Source organism: Tursiops truncatus, unplaced genomic scaffold (assembly GCF_011762595.2).
Source record: "Tursiops truncatus isolate mTurTru1 unplaced genomic scaffold, mTurTru1.mat.Y mat_scaffold_440_arrow_ctg1, whole genome shotgun sequence".
Lineage (NCBI taxonomy): Eukaryota > Metazoa > Chordata > Mammalia > Artiodactyla > Delphinidae > Tursiops > Tursiops truncatus.
The window spans coordinates 41,141-57,116 of NW_022983303.1; the positions used below are offsets into that span (position 1 = coordinate 41,141).

Here is a 15,976-nt window from a genome sequence, read left to right on the forward strand (position 1 = left end):
TCCCCTGCGTGGTACCACAATAGTCCCGATTCCAACGTGGGCCCTCCTACAGGTAAGTAAAGCCTGGTGCACCCAGATGATGGTGGAGCAGCTGAGAGGGAAGAGCTTGTGAAGGAACGGGATCTCCACAGCTCCTGCTAGGCAGGTTCCACCTCTAGCCCACTTCCTTAGAGTCGACCCACCTGCGAACCAACGGCACCCTCCGAGTAGCCCCACTTGCAAGTCTTGCGATATGCCTGGGGTGGGGCCAGTGCAGGTTAAGGGGCAGGAGGCGAGCATACGCAAGCCCTGGGGTGTGTGCTTAGCCACGTTCGACTCCCCATTTCCAAACCAACACCGGGACCCCCGCTAAGGCTTTGTTTCCCAAGTTACCGGAGAGAAAACGGAGCAGTGCTGCACGCCTTGTGGCACACTGCCGTAACAACCTTACAAACTGGTGCCGGAAGGGCTCCTATCATTCACAAGGCATGCGGCCGGCGGCTTTGCAAACACAACCCTGCCCCTCAAGAAATATCCTGGGCTAGGTAATCTGAAACGAATTCAAATCAGGCCCGACTCTCAGGCAGAAACCTTACAAGACCTCAGTGGTACTCACGCGCGTTTTAGAAAACAGCACATTCAAATGAAAAGATGCTCAGCATCTGTCTTGATTAGAGAGTGCAAGGGAAGCTAGACGAGGGTTTCCCTGGCTGCAGTCCTCACAAACCCTAAAGCGTAAGTGCTCAAGAGGGCATGCCAACAGAGAAGCCTACTATGCTGTGGCTGGCATTGTAAATTGGTAACAGCCGGTAGGAAGATCAGTAGGCAAGTTCCTTACCAGACTAAACACTGGAGGGACCACGAGATTGGGCAACCCCGCTGCAGGTCGGATAACCAGAGACTAGCATCATTGGAAGGAAGCACTTGCACCCCTGCGGTCGTTGTGGTACCCTTTACCACAAGCCAAGACACGCAAACGCACGAAATATCGAACGAGGGGTGAATGGAGAAAGGTGTTCTGCTACCTACACTCCCTCGACTACCACTCGTCCACAGAACCAAATGAACTCATACCATTTGCAGCAGCGGGGTGCAGCAGTAGATGATCTCACTAATTCTGGTAGAGACAGCAAGACACATATCGCAGGATATCTCTTATATGTGCAGTCTAAATAGGGGATACAAAGGAAACACAGGGTTCACAGAGGGAAGAAGAAGCGTGGAGTTCTCAGAGGGGAAATTGGAGACCGGGGAAGGGTGAAGTGGGAAGGTTGGGATTCACAGACACACACTTAACGTATCAAAAAGTGCTCATTCAAGGGCGACCCTCCGTAAGCACAGGGAACGCTACAAAACATTCCTCAATCAACTAACAGGGCAAAGAATTCTGAAACCCTACGGGTACAGCTACGTTATAATGGCAACAAGCGGCTGTAGAACTCAGCAGACGCAACACTGTATGTAAACTATGCTGAGAGGGAAAAGGACTGTTCAACGGACCAAGGCAAGGAAGGGGGTAAGAAATGCCTTTCCTCTGTTACCTCAGGCCTCTTTGACGTCGTCGGCTGGAGACACACCCCTGGAGCCTAGGCGGGCCTGGGTCCCACGGCTGGAGTATGCTGCTGCTGAGGGAGCAAGGGAGGAGGGCGTGCCACCTGACCAGCGGGCCCTCGGACCTCTAGTGCCCATTCTCCCCTGCGTGGTACCACAGTCTCCCGGTCCAACGTGGCCCTCCTACGGGTAAGCAAAGCCTGGTGTACCCAAGTGACGGTGGAGCAGCTGAGAGGGAAGAGCTGTGAGGAAACCGGCTCTCCAGGGCTCCTGCTAGGCAGGTTCCCGCCTCCAGCCCACTTCATTAGAGTCGCCCCAGCTGCGAAGCACGGCACCCTCCGAGTAGCCCACTTGCAAGTCTTGCGATCGGCCTGGGGTGGGGCAGTGCAGGTTAAGCGGCAGGAGGCGAGGATACACAAGCCCTGGGGTGTGTGTTTAGCCACGTTCGACTCCCCATGTCCCGTGCAACACCGGGACCCCCGCTAAGGCTTTCTTTCCCCAAGTTACCCGAGAGGACACGGAGCAGTGCTGCCGCCTTGTGGCACACTGCCGTAACAACCTTAGAAACCCTGCCGAAGGGCACCTATCATTCACAAGGCCTGCGGCCTGCGGCTTCGCAAACACAGCCCTGCCCTCAAGAAATATCCTGGGCTAGGTACTCTGAAGTGAACTCTAATCAGGCCCGACTCTCAGACAGAAACCTTTCGAGACCTCAGTGGTACTCACCCGCGTTTTAGAAAACAGCACATTCAAATGAAAAGATGCTCAGGATCTGTCTTGATTAGAGAGTGCAAAGGAAGTTCAACGAGGGTTTCCCTGGCTGCAGTCCTCACAAACGCTAAAAGCGTTAAGTGCTCAAGAGGGCATGCCCAAAAGGGAAGCCTACCATTGCTGTTGCCGGGACCGTAAATTGGTAACAGCCGATACGAAGGTCAGTAGGCAAGTTCCTTACCAAACTAAACACCGGAGGGACCCCGAGATTCGGCAAACCCGCTGCAGGTCGTATAACCAGCGACTAGCATCATTGGAAGGAAGCACTTGCACCCCAGTGGTCGTTGTGTTACCCTTTACCACAGCCAAGACATACAAAGGAACGAAATGTCGAGCGCGGGGTGAATGGAGAAAGGAGTTCTGCTACCTACACTCCCTCGACTACCACTCATCCACAGAACAAACTGAACTCACACTATTTGCAGCAGCGTGGGTGGAGCAGTAGATGATCTCACTAATTCTGGTAAATTAGAGGCAGCAAGACACATATCGCAGGCTATCTCTTATATGTGCAGTCTAAATAGGGATACAAAGGAAGCAGCATACAAAGGAAACACAGGTTCACAAAGGGAAGAGACAAGCGTGGAGTTCCCGTAGGGGGAAATTGGAGACCGGGGAAGGGGGAAGTAGGAGGCTGGGATTCCCAGACAGACAGTCAACGTATCAAAAAGTTCTCATCAAGGGCGACCCAACCGAAAGCACAGGGAGTGCTACAAAACATTCCTCAATAAACTGACAGGGCAAAGAACCCGAAAGGCTACGGGGGCAGCTACGTTTATAATCGCATCAAGGGATTGTAGAGCTCAAACAGACGCAACGTCGTATATAAACTATGCTGAAAGGGATAAGGACTATTCAATGACAAGGCAAGGAAGGGGGTAAGAAATGCCTTTCCTCTGTTACCTCAGGCCTCTTTGACGTCGTCGGCTGGAGACACACCCCTGGAGCCTAGGCGGGCCTGGGTCCCACGGCTGGAGTATGCTGCTGCTGAGGGAGCAAGGGAGGAGGGCGTGCCACCTGACCAGCGGGCCCTCGGACCTCTAGTGCCCATTCTCCCCTGCGTGGTACCACAGTCTCCCGGTCCAACGTGGCCCTCCTACGGGTAAGCAAAGCCTGGTGTACCCAAGTGACGGTGGAGCAGCTGAGAGGGAAGAGCTGTGAGGAAACCGGCTCTCCAGGGCTCCTGCTAGGCAGGTTCCCGCCTCCAGCCCACTTCATTAGAGTCGCCCCAGCTGCGAAGCACGGCACCCTCCGAGTAGCCCACTTGCAAGTCTTGCGATCGGCCTGGGGTGGGGCAGTGCAGGTTAAGCGGCAGGAGGCGAGGATACACAAGCCCTGGGGTGTGTGTTTAGCCACGTTCGACTCCCCATGTCCCGTGCAACACCGGGACCCCCGCTAAGGCTTTCTTTCCCCAAGTTACCCGAGAGGACACGGAGCAGTGCTGCCGCCTTGTGGCACACTGCCGTAACAACCTTAGAAACCCTGCCGAAGGGCACCTATCATTCACAAGGCCTGCGGCCTGCGGCTTCGCAAACACAGCCCTGCCCTCAAGAAATATCCTGGGCTAGGTACTCTGAAGTGAACTCTAATCAGGCCCGACTCTCAGACAGAAACCTTTCGAGACCTCAGTGGTACTCACCCGCGTTTTAGAAAACAGCACATTCAAATGAAAAGATGCTCAGGATCTGTCTTGATTAGAGAGTGCAAAGGAAGTTCAACGAGGGTTTCCCTGGCTGCAGTCCTCACAAACGCTAAAAGCGTTAAGTGCTCAAGAGGGCATGCCCAAAAGGGAAGCCTACCATTGCTGTTGCCGGGACCGTAAATTGGTAACAGCCGGTAGGAAGAATCAGTAGGCAAGTTCCTTCCAGACTAAACACTGGAGGGACCACGAGATTGGGCAACCCCGCTGGCAGGTCGGATACACAGAGACTAGCATCATTGGAAGGAAGCACTGCACCCCTGCGGTCGTTGTGGTACCCTTTACCACAGCAAGACACGCAAACGCACGAAATATCGAACGAGGGGTGAATGGAGAAAGGTGTTCTGCTACCTACACTCCCTCGACTACCACTCATCCACAGAACAAACTGAACTCACACTATTTGCAGCAGCGTGGGTGGAGCAGTAGATGATCTCACTAATTCTGGTAAATTAGAGGCAGCAAGACACATATCGCAGGCTATCTCTTATATGTGCAGTCTAAATAGGGATACAAAGGAAGCAGCATACAAAGGAAACACAGGTTCACAAAGGGAAGAGACAAGCGTGGAGTTCCCGTAGGGGGAAATTGGAGACCGGGGAAGGGGGAAGTAGGAGGCTGGGATTCCCAGACAGACAGTCAACGTATCAAAAAGTTCTCATCAAGGGCGACCCAACCGAAAGCACAGGGAGTGCTACAAAACATTCCTCAATAAACTGACAGGGCAAAGAACCCGAAAGGCTACGGGGGCAGCTACGTTTATAATCGCATCAAGGGATTGTAGAGCTCAAACAGACGCAACGTCGTATATAAACTATGCTGAAAGGGATAAGGACTATTCAATGACAAGGCAAGGAAGGGGGTAAGAAATGCCTTTCCTCTGTTACCTCAGGCCTCTTTGACGTCGTCGGCTGGAGACACACCCCTGGAGCCTAGGCGGGCCTGGGTCCCACGGCTGGAGTATGCTGCTGCTGAGGGAGCAAGGGAGGAGGGCGTGCCACCTGACCAGCGGGCCCTCGGACCTCTAGTGCCCATTCTCCCCTGCGTGGTACCACAGTCTCCCGGTCCAACGTGGCCCTCCTACGGGTAAGCAAAGCCTGGTGTACCCAAGTGACGGTGGAGCAGCTGAGAGGGAAGAGCTGTGAGGAAACCGGCTCTCCAGGGCTCCTGCTAGGCAGGTTCCCGCCTCCAGCCCACTTCATTAGAGTCGCCCCAGCTGCGAAGCACGGCACCCTCCGAGTAGCCCACTTGCAAGTCTTGCGATCGGCCTGGGGTGGGGCAGTGCAGGTTAAGCGGCAGGAGGCGAGGATACACAAGCCCTGGGGTGTGTGTTTAGCCACGTTCGACTCCCCATGTCCCGTGCAACACCGGGACCCCCGCTAAGGCTTTCTTTCCCCAAGTTACCCGAGAGGACACGGAGCAGTGCTGCCGCCTTGTGGCACACTGCCGTAACAACCTTAGAAACCCTGCCGAAGGGCACCTATCATTCACAAGGCCTGCGGCCTGCGGCTTCGCAAACACAGCCCTGCCCTCAAGAAATATCCTGGGCTAGGTACTCTGAAGTGAACTCTAATCAGGCCCGACTCTCAGACAGAAACCTTTCGAGACCTCAGTGGTACTCACCCGCGTTTTAGAAAACAGCACATTCAAATGAAAAGATGCTCAGGATCTGTCTTGATTAGAGAGTGCAAAGGAAGTTCAACGAGGGTTTCCCTGGCTGCAGTCCTCACAAACGCTAAAAGCGTTAAGTGCTCAAGAGGGCATGCCCAAAAGGGAAGCCTACCATTGCTGTTGCCGGGACCGTAAATTGGTAACAGCCGATACGAAGGTCAGTAGGCAAGTTCCTTACCAAACTAAACACCGGAGGGACCCCGAGATTCGGCAAACCCGCTGCAGGTCGTATAACCAGCGACTAGCATCATTGGAAGGAAGCACTTGCACCCCAGTGGTCGTTGTGTTACCCTTTACCACAGCCAAGACATACAAAGGAACGAAATGTCGAGCGCGGGGTGAATGGAGAAAGGAGTTCTGCTACCTACACTCCCTCGACTACCACTCATCCACAGAACAAACTGAACTCACACTATTTGCAGCAGCGTGGGTGGAGCAGTAGATGATCTCACTAATTCTGGTAAATTAGAGGCAGCAAGACACATATCGCAGGCTATCTCTTATATGTGCAGTCTAAATAGGGATACAAAGGAAGCAGCATACAAAGGAAACACAGGTTCACAAAGGGAAGAGACAAGCGTGGAGTTCCCGTAGGGGGAAATTGGAGACCGGGGAAGGGGGAAGTAGGAGGCTGGGATTCCCAGACAGACAGTCAACGTATCAAAAAGTTCTCATCAAGGGCGACCCAACCGAAAGCACAGGGAGTGCTACAAAACATTCCTCAATAAACTGACAGGGCAAAGAACCCGAAAGGCTACGGGGCAGCTACGTTTATAATCGCATCAAGGGATTGTAGAGCTCAAACAGACGCAACGTCGTATATAAACTATGCTGAAAGGGATAAGGACTATTCAATGACAAGGCAAGGAAGGGGGTAAGAAATGCCTTTCCTCTGTTACCTCAGGCCTCTTTGACGTCGTCGGCTGGAGACACACCCCGGAGCCTAGGCGGGCCTGGGTCCCACGGCTGGAGTATGCTGCTGCTGAGGGAGCAAGGGAGGAGGGCGTGCCACCTGACCAGCGGGCCCTCGGACCTCTAGTGCCCATTCTCCCCTGCGTGGTACCACAGTCTCCCGGTCCAACGTGGCCCTCCTACGGGTAAGCAAAGCCTGGTGTACCCAAGTGACGGTGGAGCAGCTGAGAGGGAAGAGCTGTGAGGAAACCGGCTCTCCAGGGCTCCTGCTAGGCAGGTTCCCGCCTCCAGCCCACTTCATTAGAGTCGCCCCAGCTGCGAAGCACGGCACCCTCCGAGTAGCCCACTTGCAAGTCTTGCGATCGGCCTGGGGTGGGGCAGTGCAGGTTAAGCGGCAGGAGGCGAGGATACACAAGCCCTGGGGTGTGTGTTTAGCCACGTTCGACTCCCCATGTCCCGTGCAACACCGGGACCCCCGCTAAGGCTTTCTTTCCCCAAGTTACCCGAGAGGACACGGAGCAGTGCTGCCGCCTTGTGGCACACTGCCGTAACAACCTTAGAAACCCTGCCGAAGGGCACCTATCATTCACAAGGCCTGCGGCCTGCGGCTTCGCAAACACAGCCCTGCCCTCAAGAAATATCCTGGGCTAGGTACTCTGAAGTGAACTCTAATCAGGCCCGACTCTCAGACAGAAACCTTTCGAGACCTCAGTGGTACTCACCCGCGTTTTAGAAAACAGCACATTCAAATGAAAAGATGCTCAGGATCTGTCTTGATTAGAGAGTGCAAAGGAAGTTCAACGAGGGTTTCCCTGGCTGCAGTCCTCACAAACGCTAAAAGCGTTAAGTGCTCAAGAGGGCATGCCCAAAAGGGAAGCCTACCATTGCTGTTGCCGGGACCGTAAATTGGTAACAGCCGATACGAAGGTCAGTAGGCAAGTTCCTTACCAAACTAAACACCGGAGGGACCCCGAGATTCGGCAAACCCGCTGCAGGTCGTATAACCAGCGACTAGCATCATTGGAAGGAAGCACTTGCACCCCAGTGGTCGTTGTGTTACCCTTTACCACAGCCAAGACATACAAAGGAACGAAATGTCGAGCGCGGGGTGAATGGAGAAAGGAGTTCTGCTACCTACACTCCCTCGACTACCACTCATCCACAGAACAAACTGAACTCACACTATTTGCAGCAGCGTGGGTGGAGCAGTAGATGATCTCACTAATTCTGGTAAATTAGAGGCAGCAAGACACATATCGCAGGCTATCTCTTATATGTGCAGTCTAAATAGGGATACAAAGGAAGCAGCATACAAAGGAAACACAGGTTCACAAAGGGAAGAGACAAGCGTGGAGTTCCCGTAGGGGGAAATTGGAGACCGGGGAAGGGGGAAGTAGGAGGCTGGGATTCCCAGACAGACAGTCAACGTATCAAAAAGTTCTCATCAAGGGCGACCCAACCGAAAGCACAGGGAGTGCTACAAAACATTCCTCAATAAACTGACAGGGCAAAGAACCCGAAAGGCTACGGGGGCAGCTACGTTTATAATCGCATCAAGGGATTGTAGAGCTCAAACAGACGCAACGTCGTATATAAACTATGCTGAAAGGGATAAGGACTATTCAATGACAAGGCAAGGAAGGGGGTAAGAAATGCCTTTCCTCTGTTACCTCAGGCCTCTTTGACGTCGTCGGCTGGAGACACACCCCTGGAGCCTAGGCGGGCCTGGGTCCCACGGCTGGAGTATGCTGCTGCTGAGGGAGCAAGGGAGGAGGGCGTGCCACCTGACCAGCGGGCCCTCGGACCTCTAGTGCCCATTCTCCCCTGCGTGGTACCACAGTCTCCCGGTCCAACGTGGCCCTCCTACGGGTAAGCAAAGCCTGGTGTACCCAAGTGACGGTGGAGCAGCTGAGAGGGAAGAGCTGTGAGGAAACCGGCTCTCCAGGGCTCCTGCTAGGCAGGTTCCCGCCTCCAGCCCACTTCATTAGAGTCGCCCCAGCTGCGAAGCACGGCACCCTCCGAGTAGCCCACTTGCAAGTCTTGCGATCGGCCTGGGGTGGGGCAGTGCAGGTTAAGCGGCAGGAGGCGAGGATACACAAGCCCTGGGGTGTGTGTTTAGCCACGTTCGACTCCCCATGTCCCGTGCAACACCGGGACCCCCGCTAAGGCTTTCTTTCCCCAAGTTACCCGAGAGGACACGGAGCAGTGCTGCCGCCTTGTGGCACACTGCCGTAACAACCTTAGAAACCCTGCCGAAGGGCACCTATCATTCACAAGGCCTGCGGCCTGCGGCTTCGCAAACACAGCCCTGCCCTCAAGAAATATCCTGGGCTAGGTACTCTGAAGTGAACTCTAATCAGGCCCGACTCTCAGACAGAAACCTTTCGAGACCTCAGTGGTACTCACCCGCGTTTTAGAAAACAGCACATTCAAATGAAAAGATGCTCAGGATCTGTCTTGATTAGAGAGTGCAAAGGAAGTTCAACGAGGGTTTCCCTGGCTGCAGTCCTCACAAACGCTAAAAGCGTTAAGTGCTCAAGAGGGCATGCCCAAAAGGGAAGCCTACCATTGCTGTTGCCGGGACCGTAAATTGGTAACAGCCGATACGAAGGTCAGTAGGCAAGTTCCTTACCAAACTAAACACCGGAGGGACCCCGAGATTCGGCAAACCCGCTGCAGGTCGTATAACCAGCGACTAGCATCATTGGAAGGAAGCACTTGCACCCCAGTGGTCGTTGTGTTACCCTTTACCACAGCCAAGACATACAAAGGAACGAAATGTCGAGCGCGGGGTGAATGGAGAAAGGAGTTCTGCTACCTACACTCCCTCGACTACCACTCATCCACAGAACAAACTGAACTCACACTATTTGCAGCAGCGTGGGTGGAGCAGTAGATGATCTCACTAATTCTGGTAAATTAGAGGCAGCAAGACACATATCGCAGGCTATCTCTTATATGTGCAGTCTAAATAGGGATACAAAGGAAGCAGCATACAAAGGAAACACAGGTTCACAAAGGGAAGAGACAAGCGTGGAGTTCCCGTAGGGGGAAATTGGAGACCGGGGAAGGGGGAAGTAGGAGGCTGGGATTCCCAGACAGACAGTCAACGTATCAAAAAGTTCTCATCAAGGGCGACCCAACCGAAAGCACAGGGAGTGCTACAAAACATTCCTCAATAAACTGACAGGGCAAAGAACCCGAAAGGCTACGGGGGCAGCTACGTTTATAATCGCATCAAGGGATTGTAGAGCTCAAACAGACGCAACGTCGTATATAAACTATGCTGAAAGGGATAAGGACTATTCAATGACAAGGCAAGGAAGGGGGTAAGAAATGCCTTTCCTCTGTTACCTCAGGCCTCTTTGACGTCGTCGGCTGGAGACACACCCCTGGAGCCTAGGCGGGCCTGGGTCCCACGGCTGGAGTATGCTGCTGCTGAGGGAGCAAGGGAGGAGGGCGTGCCACCTGACCAGCGGGCCCTCGGACCTCTAGTGCCCATTCTCCCCTGCGTGGTACCACAGTCTCCCGGTCCAACGTGGCCCTCCTACGGGTAAGCAAAGCCTGGTGTACCCAAGTGACGGTGGAGCAGCTGAGAGGGAAGAGCTGTGAGGAAACCGGCTCTCCAGGGCTCCTGCTAGGCAGGTTCCCGCCTCCAGCCCACTTCATTAGAGTCGCCCCAGCTGCGAAGCACGGCACCCTCCGAGTAGCCCACTTGCAAGTCTTGCGATCGGCCTGGGGTGGGGCAGTGCAGGTTAAGCGGCAGGAGGCGAGGATACACAAGCCCTGGGGTGTGTGTTTAGCCACGTTCGACTCCCCATGTCCCGTGCAACACCGGGACCCCCGCTAAGGCTTTCTTTCCCCAAGTTACCCGAGAGGACACGGAGCAGTGCTGCCGCCTTGTGGCACACTGCCGTAACAACCTTAGAAACCCTGCCGAAGGGCACCTATCATTCACAAGGCCTGCGGCCTGCGGCTTCGCAAACACAGCCCTGCCCTCAAGAAATATCCTGGGCTAGGTACTCTGAAGTGAACTCTAATCAGGCCCGACTCTCAGACAGAAACCTTTCGAGACCTCAGTGGTACTCACCCGCGTTTTAGAAAACAGCACATTCAAATGAAAAGATGCTCAGGATCTGTCTTGATTAGAGAGTGCAAAGGAAGTTCAACGAGGGTTTCCCTGGCTGCAGTCCTCACAAACGCTAAAAGCGTTAAGTGCTCAAGAGGGCATGCCCAAAAGGGAAGCCTACCATTGCTGTTGCCGGGACCGTAAATTGGTAACAGCCGATACGAAGGTCAGTAGGCAAGTTCCTTACCAAACTAAACACCGGAGGGACCCCGAGATTCGGCAAACCCGCTGCAGGTCGTATAACCAGCGACTAGCATCATTGGAAGGAAGCACTTGCACCCCAGTGGTCGTTGTGTTACCCTTTACCACAGCCAAGACATACAAAGGAACGAAATGTCGAGCGCGGGGTGAATGGAGAAAGGAGTTCTGCTACCTACACTCCCTCGACTACCACTCATCCACAGAACAAACTGAACTCACACTATTTGCAGCAGCGGGTGGAGCAGTAGATGATCTCACTAATTCTGGTAAATTAGAGGCAGCAAGACACATATCGCAGGCTATCTCTTATATGTGCAGTCTAAATAGGGATACAAAGGAAGCAGCATACAAAGGAAACACAGGTTCACAAAGGGAAGAGACAAGCGTGGAGTTCCCGTAGGGGGAAATTGGAGACCGGGGAAGGGGGAAGTAGGAGGCGGGATTCCCAGACAGACAGTCAACGTATCAAACAGTTCTCATCAAGGGCGACCCAACCGAAAGCACAGGGAGTGCTACAAAACATTCCTCAATAAACTGACAGGGCAAAGAACCCGAAAGGCTACGGGGGCAGCTACGTTTATAATCGCATCAAGGGATTGTAGAGCTCAAACAGACGCAACGTCGTATATAAACTATGCTGAAAGGGATAAGGACTATTCAATGACAAGGCAAGGAAGGGGGTAAGAAATGCCTTTCCTCTGTTACCTCAGGCCTCTTTGACGTCGTCGGCTGGAGACACACCCCTGGAGCCTAGGCGGGCCTGGGTCCCACGGCTGGAGTATGCTGCTGCTGAGGGAGCAAGGGAGGAGGGCGTGCCACCTGACCAGCGGGCCCTCGGACCTCTAGTGCCCATTCTCCCCTGCGTGGTACCACAGTCTCCCGGTCCAACGTGGCCCTCCTACGGGTAAGCAAAGCCTGGTGTACCCAAGTGACGGTGGAGCAGCTGAGAGGGAAGAGCTGTGAGGAAACCGGCTCTCCAGGGCTCCTGCTAGGCAGGTTCCCGCCTCCAGCCCACTTCATTAGAGTCGCCCCAGCTGCGAAGCACGGCACCCTCCGAGTAGCCCACTTGCAAGTCTTGCGATAGGCCTGGGGTGGGGCAGTGCAGGTTAAGCGGCAGGAGGCGAGGATACACAAGCCCTGGGGTGTGTGTTTAGCCACGTTCGACTCCCCATGTCCCGTGCAACACCGGGACCCCCGCTAAGGCTTTCTTTCCCCAAGTTACCCGAGAGGACACGGAGCAGTGCTGCCGCCTTGTGGCACACTGCCGTAACAACCTTAGAAACCCTGCCGAAGGGCACCTATCATTCACAAGGCCTGCGGCCTGCGGCTTCGCAAACACAGCCCTGCCCTCAAGAAATATCCTGGGCTAGGTACTCTGAAGTGAACTCTAATCAGGCCCGACTCTCAGACAGAAACCTTTCGAGACCTCAGTGGTACTCACCCGCGTTTTAGAAAACAGCACATTCAAATGAAAAGATGCTCAGGATCTGTCTTGATTAGAGAGTGCAAAGGAAGTTCAACGAGGGTTTCCCTGGCTGCAGTCCTCACAAACGCTAAAAGCGTTAAGTGCTCAAGAGGGCATGCCCAAAAGGGAAGCCTACCATTGCTGTTGCCGGGACCGTAAATTGGTAACAGCCGATACGAAGGTCAGTAGGCAAGTTCCTTACCAAACTAAACACCGGAGGGACCCCGAGATTCGGCAAACCCGCTGCAGGTCGTATAACCAGCGACTAGCATCATTGGAAGGAAGCACTTGCACCCCAGTGGTCGTTGTGTTACCCTTTACCACAGCCAAGACATACAAAGGAACGAAATGTCGAGCGCGGGTGAATGGAGAAAGGAGTTCTGCTACCTACACTCCCTCGACTACCACTCATCCACAGAACAAACTGAACTCACACTATTTGCAGCAGCGTGGGTGGAGCAGTAGATGATCTCACTAATTCTGGTAAATTAGAGGCAGCAAGACACATATCGCAGGCTATCTCTTATATGTGCAGTCTAAATAGGGATACAAAGGAAGCAGCATACAAAGGAAACACAGGTTCACAAAGGGAAGAGACAAGCGTGGGGTCCCGTAGGGGGAAATTGGAGACCGGGGAAGGGGGAAGTAGGAGGCTGGGATCCCAGACAGACAGTCAACGTATCAAAAAGTTCTCATCAAGGGCGACCCAACCGAAAGCACAGGGAGTGCTACAAAACATTCCTCAATAAACTGACAGGGCAAAGAACCCGAAAGGCTACGGGGCAGCTACGTTTATAATCGCATCAAGGGATTGTAGAGCTCAAACAGACGCAACGTCGTATATAAACTATGCTGAAAGGGATAAGGACTATTCAATGACAAGGCAAGGAAGGGGGTAAGAAATGCCTTTCCTCTGTTACCTCAGGCCTCTTTGACGTCGTCGGCTGGAGACACACCCCTGGAGCCTAGGCGGGCCTGGGTCCCACGGCTGGAGTATGCTGCTGCTGAGGGAGCAAGGGAGGAGGGCGTGCCACCTGACCAGCGGGCCCTCGGACCTCTAGTGCCCATTCTCCCCTGCGTGGTACCACAGTCTCCCGGTCCAACGTGGCCCTCCTACGGGTAAGCAAAGCCTGGTGTACCCAAGTGACGGTGGAGCAGCTGAGAGGGAAGCTGTGAGGAAACCGGCTCTCCAGGGCTCCTGCTAGGCAGGTTCCCGCCTCCAGCCCACTTCATTAGAGTCGCCCCAGCTGCGAAGCACGGCACCCTCCGAGTAGCCCACTTGCAAGTCTTGCGATCGGCCTGGGGTGGGGCAGTGCAGGTTAAGCGGCAGGAGGCGAGGATACACAAGCCCTGGGGTGTGTGTTTAGCCACGTTCGACTCCCCATGTCCCGTGCAACACCGGGACCCCCGCTAAGGCTTTCTTTCCCCAAGTTACCCGAGAGGACACGGAGCAGTGCTGCCGCCTTGTGGCACACTGCCGTAACAACCTTACAAACCCTGCCGAAGGGCACCTATCATTCACAAGGCCTGCGGCCTGCGGCTTCGCAAACACAGCCCTGCCCTCAAGAAATATCCTGGGCTAGGTACTCTGAAGTGAACTCTAATCAGGCCCGACTCTCAGACAGAAACCTTTCGAGACCTCAGTGGTACTCACCCGCGTTTTAGAAAACAGCACATTCAAATGAAAAGATGCTCAGGATCTGTCTTGATTAGAGAGTGCAAAGGAAGTTCAACGAGGGTTTCCCTGGCTGCAGTCCTCACAAACGCTAAAAGCGTTAAGTGCTCAAGAGGGCATGCCCAAAAGGGAAGCCTACCATTGCTGTTGCCGGGACCGTAAATTGGTAACAGCCGATACGAAGGTCAGTAGGCAAGTTCCTTACCAAACTAAACACCGGAGGGACCCCGAGATTCGGCAAACCCGCTGCAGGTCGTATAACCAGCGACTAGCATCATTGGAAGGAAGCACTTGCACCCCAGTGGTCGTTGTGTTACCCTTTACCACAGCCAAGACATACAAAGGAACGAAATGTCGAGCGCGGGGTGAATGGAGAAAGGAGTTCTGCTACCTACACTCCCTCGACTACCACTCATCCACAGAACAAACTGAACTCACACTATTTGCAGCAGCGTGGGTGGAGCAGTAGATGATCTCACTAATTCTGGTAAATTAGAGGCAGCAAGACACATATCGCAGGCTATCTCTTATATGTGCAGTCTAAATAGGGATACAAAGGAAGCAGCATACAAAGGAAACACAGGTTCACAAAGGGAAGAGACAAGCGTGGAGTTCCCGTAGGGGGAAATTGGAGACCGGGGAAGGGGGAAGTAGGAGGCTGGGATTCCCAGACAGACAGTCAACGTATCAAAAAGTTCTCATCAAGGGCGACCCAACCGAAAGCACAGGGAGTGCTACAAAACATTCCTCAATAAACTGACAGGGCAAAGAACCCGAAAGGCTACGGGTGCAGCTACGTTTATAATCGCATCAAGGGATTGTAGAGCTCAAACAGACGCAACGTCGTATATAAACTATGCTGAAAGGGATAAGGACTATTCAATGACAAGGCAAGGAAGGGGGTAAGAAATGCCTTTCCTCTGTTACCTCAGGCCTCTTTGACGTCGTCGGCTGGAGACACACCCCTGGAGCCTAGGCGGGCCTGGGTCCCACGGCTGGAGTATGCTGCTGCTGAGGGAGCAAGGGAGGAGGGCGTGCCACCTGACCAGCGGGCCCTCGGACCTCTAGTGCCCATTCTCCCCTGCGTGGTACCACAGTCTCCCGGTCCAACGTGGCCCTCCTACGGGTAAGCAAAGCCTGGTGTACCCAAGTGACGGTGGAGCAGCTGAGAGGGAGAGCTGTGAGGAAACCGGCTCTCCAGGGCTCCTGCTAGGCAGGTTCCCGCCTCCAGCCCACTTCATTAGAGTCGCCCCAGCTGCGAAGCACGGCACCCTCCGAGTAGCCCACTTGCAAGTCTTGCGATAGGCCTGGGGTGGGGCAGTGCAGGTTAAGCGGCAGGAGGCGAGGATACACAAGCCCTGGGGTGTGTGTTTAGCCACGTTCGACTCCCCATGTCCCGTGCAACACCGGGACCCCCGCTAAGGCTTTCTTTCCCCAAGTTACCCGAGAGGACACGGAGCAGTGCTGCCGCCTTGTGGCACACTGCCGTAACAACCTTAGAAACCCTGCCGAAGGCACCTATCATTCACAAGGCCTGCGGCCTGCGGCTTCGCAAACACAGCCCTGCCCTCAAGAAATATCCTGGGCTAGGTACTACTCTGAAGTGAACTCTAATCAGGCCCGACTCTCAGACAGAAACCTTTCGAGACCTCAGTGGTACTCACCCGCGTTTTAGAAAACAGCACATTCAAATGAAAAAGATGCTCAGGATCTGTCTTGATTAGAGAGTGCAAAGGTAGTTCAACGAGGTTTTTCCTGGCTGCAGTCCTCACAAACGCTAAAAGCGTTAAGTGCTCAAGAGGGCATGCCAAAAGGGAAGCCTACCATTGCTGTTTGCCGTGACCGTAAATTGTAACAGCCGATACACGCAGGTCAGTAGGCAAGTTCCTTACCAAACTAAACACCGGAGGGACCCCGAGATTC

General features: G+C 54.1%; 2 long non-coding RNA genes across 2 annotated transcripts; both read left to right on the forward strand.

Moving 5' to 3' along the window:
- The first annotated feature begins 1,530 nt into the window (after positions 1–1,530).
- LOC141277757 (uncharacterized) lies at positions 1,531–6,609 on the forward strand. Its single transcript, XR_012329566.1, has 4 exons — positions 1,531–1,719; positions 3,210–3,403; positions 4,893–5,086; positions 6,576–6,609. It is a non-coding gene; the product is annotated as an uncharacterized lncRNA (long non-coding RNA).
- A 9-nt stretch (positions 6,610–6,618) lies between these two features.
- LOC141277758 (uncharacterized) lies at positions 6,619–15,174 on the forward strand. Its single transcript, XR_012329567.1, has 6 exons — positions 6,619–6,768; positions 8,259–8,452; positions 9,943–10,136; positions 11,624–11,817; positions 13,304–13,497; positions 14,986–15,174. It is a non-coding gene; the product is annotated as an uncharacterized lncRNA (long non-coding RNA).
- Positions 15,175–15,976: the final 802 nt, after the last annotated feature.